Here is a 6874-nt window from a genome sequence, read left to right on the forward strand (position 1 = left end):
GGGTTTTTCAAATGCAGAGCTAGAACACTCTTTATAAAGCTCCTACCTCTCATTGTAGCCTGCTCCCTCTTTCTTCCTCTGAGCTCTTAGGGAGGTTTTTGAGAGCATAGCAAAAGGGCTGATTAAAGGAAGTAAAGCACAAGATTATGTAGTGCCTTGACAAAATATTTAGTGTACACCTGGAAAAACAAACAGTTGTGTTCATCTGTTATTTTTTTGAAGTATCCTGTGGATTGGTTTTGGATTGTTGTTGAGTGTAGCTTCCAGACTGCAAATCTGACAGCTGTTGCTGATTTACTACTAAGGTACAAATTCTGGTCCTGGAATTAAATTTGAAATGCCCTTTCTTTAGAGAAGGCAAATTCTAACAGACCCTATTTTTAAGGCACAGGTGAGACTGAAAAATAGTGATTTACTTGCTCAGCATGGGCTTGTTGTGCAGGGTAGTTGTGCCCTTTAGGCACTTTTCCAAGGAGTGCAGGTCTCAGGATTGTCTTCAGAAGAGATTAATTAAGCTGATAAGCAAATATCATTCCCTCAAATGAATGTGTTTTGGGTTTTTTTTGACTATGTTTCTCTGATATGCTTGAAAGGGGAGTGGTTTTTCTAAGTACTTACTGTGTTTTCCAAAGCATCAAAACACTTACCCAGCAAACAGCTGAGCATCACTGTGGGGTTTTGTTTGTTTGTGAAAAAGGCAAGGGACAACACCCTTCAACAACTGCATCAAATTGAAGAGGGGAGGTAAGAGATTTTTTTTCCAATGGAGAAAAAATGCACATGCTCTCATCTTTTTCGTAGACCATAGGGAACAAAAGTAAACACTGGGGGCAGGGAGGAGAAACTTCTATCAGCAAAGGTAATACAACACTGCAACAAGTTCATCTGGTTAGGTTTGGGAGGACTGGTCATTGGAGATTGTCAGTGGCAGGTTAGAAGAATGCATGTTGCACGGGTGTCCTCAATGCTTTCTGGGACTCCTTCCTGCTCTGTGCTGCGTTCTGAACTTTTAAGAACTGAATTCTGTGAGAGATGCTGATGTTGAGGATCACTTTGTCACTTGAGCATATTTTCATGCCTGTTGAGACATACTGATTTAATATAAAGCAGGCAAGAGTATTTTCCCCCTCTTCTTGTTCCACATGCCTCTGTGGTTCAAGTAGAGACGAGTTACAGCTTAAAAAAATGCAGCGATTTGCACAGCCACCCTAGTCACAAACCTCCCTTTCTGCTGGAGGGCATGTTCTGCTAATAGCATTTAACCTTCACTGGGAATGGCTGGGGTATGAGTGTCTCATACAAGGCAATCTGGAAAAGAGCTTTTCCTGCAGCTTATCAATATTCCCATCAGGAACCTACCCAGAGTCTTTGGTCTCAGAGGAGCAAGGCTGGCGAAGCGGTGACAGCTATAATGGCAGGGCACTAATGACTTGGGAGAAATGTTACTTTTGTAATTGGAAATGATACAAACAGTGCCATTAAACCAGATTGTTGATGCCATTTTTGTTCTTGTCATAGGCTTAGTTATGAGAATGGATTCACTCTAAGGAGATGACATCAGAATTTTTATGCTTTCCACAATTAGATGGACAGATCATGAGGTTTTAACTCCTGCATTGCTCTTTTTCCAGAATATGAGCTAAATGACTGCTCACTGTTCCCTCAGTTGGACAGGGAGGTGAGCGCAGAAGAGGTGAAATGACACTGGAGTGTGATTCTGAAAGAGCTGAGAGCTCTGACTTGAGCTCAGATTTTCTGCTTTGGGTTTTTTGATTAAAAATGGTCTTTGACAAAACAGATCTTCATAGCCCAGTGGATGGTATAAAAGAAAAAGCTTTTAAAAAGACAAAAATCAAAACTCTTGTTATTTCCCAATTAACTCTCCTGTCCTAATCCTCTGAGTCTCCACTCATTCAGTCTTATTTAAAATAAGCAGGTAAAAAAAAAGTCAGCAGCAGAAAGGGATAGTTGTGGGGAAGACACTTAAAGGAGGCCTTTTGGAATACTTTTAAAGCACACTATTAACTTCTGCTTATCATTTTAGGTGATTTTTAAGATCTAATGGGCATGGTAAAGCCTTCTGTCAGACTTAATGGAATGAAGCTGGAGGTGGGAAGATTCAGGCTGGATGTGAGGAGGAGGTTCTTCCCCGTGAGAGTGGTGAAGCCCTGGAATGGGTTGTCCAGGGAGGTGGTTGGGGTGCCGTCCCTGGAGGTGTTTAAGCCCAGGCTGGATGAGGCTCTGGCCAGCCTGATCTAGTGTGGGGTGTCCCTGCCCATGGCAGGGGGGTTGGAACTAGATGATCCTTGTGGTCCCTTTCAACCCTGACTGATACTACTGATACTACTATGATACTACTCCACTGTTGATGGTATCCTTACTGAAGTACTCAGCCTCTGCTTATTGTGCACTGGTGTCAGTCTTGTTGCATGAGAAGGAAATAGCACCAGGAATGTATTTTCCTGGAACAAACAGCAAAGAAGGACAAGAAGTGTGTATGTGTGTATAACACAACCTCAGATTTGGGTGTTCTGTTCATTTGTTAATGTTTCATCCACTGGCTGAGCAGAGCTGAGAGTTGGAGTGCTCCCTGAAGCTGGCAAAAATGGGCAGAAAGTCTGAGTCTGGGCCAGATTAGGGACACAGAGATAAAAAAAAAAAAAAACTAGAAAATTTAGAAAGAACTAAGTCCACCTTTTGACACCTGACCACTGGTGTTTCTTTCCACAGCACTGTGAGAAAGGCTATCTAACATGGCTGATAGATTAGCTTTGATCAAATAAACTGCCTTTGGTTTAGTGTGGAGAAGCTGAAATAGAATAGTTCATCTAAGAGAAAATCCTCAGGTTTTCAGTCTCTCTCTTCTACTAAAATTGCAAATTATCCAATAAGTAGCTAAATCTGGTCCAGAAAGGAGGAAGGATATTGATGACCACAAGTCATCTGAGGTGAACGCTGCAGATCTGTCTTCATTCTCACCAATAAACCAAAGTCCTTGAACAAGGCAGCTCTTCATGCCATTCATACACAGCTTTCAGTTTGCTCCCCACACTGACAGTCTGAATAGGTGTCAATGCAGAGCTACTGGTTAAAGTTTATGCTTTGTGTTTTGTTGCTGGTTTAGGTGGGAAATGCTGTTGCTACATAAGCTCTATGTTACATGGAGATCCCTGACTTACGACAGTAACCATAGAGAGGGCAACAGCAAAATTCTGATGAAAAATCAGAAACTCTCTTGAAAGACTTCTAAGCAGGGCTGCAGTCACTTGCTGCTAGTTTTCTGTAACCTTCCGAAACACGATGAAGACAGAATTCATATTAGCAGAGGTGTGACTTTCATATTTTATGTCCTGTGGCTTACTGAACGCACTCTGAATAAATGTTCAATGTGTTTAAGTTCCTCAGGTTGTTAAAAGCCTGCCATAGCCGAGCAGGGTAGATTTATACTTGTGATGATGAAGCAATACTGAGTTCCTCTGTGCTCAGGACACAGTCAGGCTGCGGGACAGAAACCCACAGCGCTGGCACCCCCTTCTGGCCAGAGAGAGGAACTGATCCTCACAGCGGGTCACACAACGCATTCATCAAGCGTGTTTCTGTGTGCTGGAGAAACACTGGGTTTCAGAGAACAAATGAAGGCTGATCTGCAACTAAGGGGGAAGAAACTCCGCCAGAGTATCTTTGCTGCTTGCAGCATAATACAATGATGCATTGAGATGGGGTTGCTGGTGGAACATAGAATTATTTTGTAAACATGGGCCCAATTTGGAAAGCAAGTAGATAAAAATAGCAGCTTCTGGGCAGAAAGATTCCCAGTGTCTCTTCTAGACCCAAGTTAGCTGGTATCTGAAACAATTATTTCTTTGCTTTTTATAGTCTGTATGCTAGCTGTCCCCATGCAGCTGCAAAAGTTGTGGCTGTGACTTTATCTGGTTTGGAGTTTCAGAGGTTTTTTTCTCTTGTGTTTTGGGTCTTATTTAAAGATTTAATTTTAATTCCATGGCACTGTGTTTGTAGCATTAGCATAAGCTTTGTACATGTAGGGTGTACTAGCATAAAGGGAGTTGTTTTGTGGCAAGGGGTAAAAGAAAGAGGTGACTTGAACAACTTGGATTTATACACCTCACCAGCACGCAAGGTCTGGAAATCAGTAGAACTACTCCAAAACACATCCATGCTGCTTCCTGGTCACAGCAGATTGGCAGCACAGCTGATGCACTGTCTAAAAGAGCAGAAGTTTTGTCCCTAACTGCTGCATGCACAATCTTTTTCCTATTATTCCAGTCCAAAGGATTATCACAGAGAGAGAATTGAACAATCCACTCTCCTCTCCAGCACTGACAAACCTGCAATTTTGTGTACTTGTTCATCGCGTTTTTGCAACGAGGTCAATGACAAAAGTATTCAGGATGAAAGCACAGAGTGGAATAAAATGCAGGATCAATGATCTGTGATGAAACCATGGCAGAATGGTGGGTTTTTTGTTGTTGCCACCATTATTAAAATAATAACCAGGATGTGCTTACCTAGGTTTAAGCACAGGGCTTGAAATGGAGAGCCTTAGAGAAATTATGTAAGGAAGAAAATGATGGTGATATGTGCCAACTCTGATCAACCAGGATCTGGTTAAACAGAAGGACTACACAAGGCTATTTTGAACTTGGAATTCTTGTCTCTTCCTGCTGTGGTTTCATCACATGCTGATAGGCACACAAAATTGCATGTTTTCTCAACTCTGAAGAGTGGGTTGTTCAGTTCTCTTGTGGACCAGAATACTAGGAATGAGATTAAATCATGCATTCAGCAGTTAAGGACAAAACTTCTGTTATTTCACACAGTCCATCAGTGGCAGTGCCAATCTGATAGGACTGTGAACAAGTCTAATGCATTCTAGAAAAGTACTAATATCCCTGTAAGACACCAGGAACAGCTCAGCCAGCAGGCTGGCTGAAATAAATGCATGTACTTTAACAAGAGGCGCAGGAAAAGGAGTGGTAAGATAACTAGAGAAATAATAATTTAACACCCCATGCCCCTGAACACAACAAAGCAACATTCCACAAGAAGTTTTAAAAGTCAGGTTTGTTCCACTTAGCAAAAAGAAAACTGAAAAGAAAGATGATTTTAAGAACGTGTTTGGGAGTTTGAACATTTCTTTTCCCTTCCTGGTATCTGAACTGTCATCAGGGAATAGTAAATTGTCATGCACAACTTCAAAGTGAACATAGGAAAGATTTCAATCCAGGAGAGAAATGATGATTTGCAACGTCCTTCCTTTTATAAAAAGAGGTTAAAGAAACTGTTGTTACATCAACATGGAAATTTGTGTACTCAGGACATGACCAGAAATTAGGATTGACTGTATGTCCAAAGTGAGGGCTTGGAAAGAGAGTTGGAGAGTACATTTAATTATATTTAACATCCCTTCAGATAAAAGTTTATTTTTACATTGACTATTTATGCATAATATAAAACAGAGTAATCCTATAGCCAGGGGTCTGGGCAGAGGAAAAACATTTCCCGGGTGGGGTAACTCCCCAAAAAATGCAGCAGTGATTATGAACATTATGATAGTTTACAATGTTAGCATCATCTCCTTCCCTTCGACCTGTGGGTGTTGTAGAATTAATGGCCATCTTAGTCATTATTTAGCCGTGGAAAAGATGTAACTGTAATCTGGAAGGTGGGAATAGTTTTGCTAGCTTCGGAGAGTGTCCCCTAAGATCCTACAGGTACATTCTGCACTACTGCTTTTGGGTGACTCACTTAAAGTTCTTATCAGGCTTTGTCCTTTTTTTTTTTTTATATTTTTATTTAATACACACACACACACACAATTCCCTCAGCCCTCTTTCTAACCCTTCTGTGGTTTTAATTCCAAAACCACCGCTTTGTACAGACAAAGTTCCTCCTAGCTTGCGCAGCAGCTCTTTAGCAGCAGCCTCCGGGTGCAGCCCGTCGGCCGGTTCCCCCCGCACCGCACGGATTGCTTCTCTCGACCGCCTCGGTCCTTTTCTCGAGAAGGCTGTGTGGAAGCGGTCGGCTCCGATCAGAGCCACGGCCACCCTCCCTGCCCCGCGACTGTGATCCTGCGGGACAGCGGCCGCGAGGGTCGCGCTCGCTGCCGCCAGGAGCGCGGGGGAAACGCGCGAGGCCCCGCTGGGCGGCGCGCGGCGCTTGCGCGGCGCGGCTCGAGCGCAGGCCTCCGCCTAGGCTGGGCGGGCCGGGCTCCGGCTCAGCTTGAGGGCGTCACTTCCCCGCGGTGGGAGGCGGGCAGCAGCCGGTGGGTGCCGGGGTAGAGGGGTGCTCCCATCCCGGTGGGTGATCTCCACTGGGCTTGGGTCCGGCGGTTATTCCCCCACCCCATCCCCCCTTTTTTGCTCCCTCTCTCCTCCCTTCCAGTGGTTGCCCCCTGGCTGAGGTGACTAAGCAGGTCCGGGGGCCCGGCGGCGGGGGGGCTGTGTGCGTGTGCATCTTTCCAGAGCCGTGGAGACCGGCCTGCCCCCCGGGGGCGAGTCGTAGCGGGCTGCATAGGCTGCGCGCAGAGGCTGGGGGAAGTGGCTGCGCGAGCGGCCCCTGTGAGGGCACGAGCGGCCCCTGTGAGGGCCCGGCCCGCCCGGGCCTGCAGGCTCTTAGCGGTGCTGAGATCGGTCAAACAAGGCCCAGGGAGCGTCGGGGTTATGCCTGGTGCTCTGCTGCCTTATGAGTCGGTTCTCCGAGAGGTTTCAGGACCTTGAGTATATTTCTAATTGCCGATGGCAGCCTGCAGTGCATCAAGAAGTGTGGCCAGCTGATCGAGGGAGGTTCTTCTCAGCAGGACCCTGCTCATCTGGAGTACTGGGTCCAGTTCTGGGCTCCCCAGTTCAAGAAGGAC

The sequence above is a fragment of the Dryobates pubescens genome, chromosome 24, assembly GCF_014839835.1.
Source record: "Dryobates pubescens isolate bDryPub1 chromosome 24, bDryPub1.pri, whole genome shotgun sequence".
NCBI classification, from domain to species: domain Eukaryota; kingdom Metazoa; phylum Chordata; class Aves; order Piciformes; family Picidae; genus Dryobates; species Dryobates pubescens.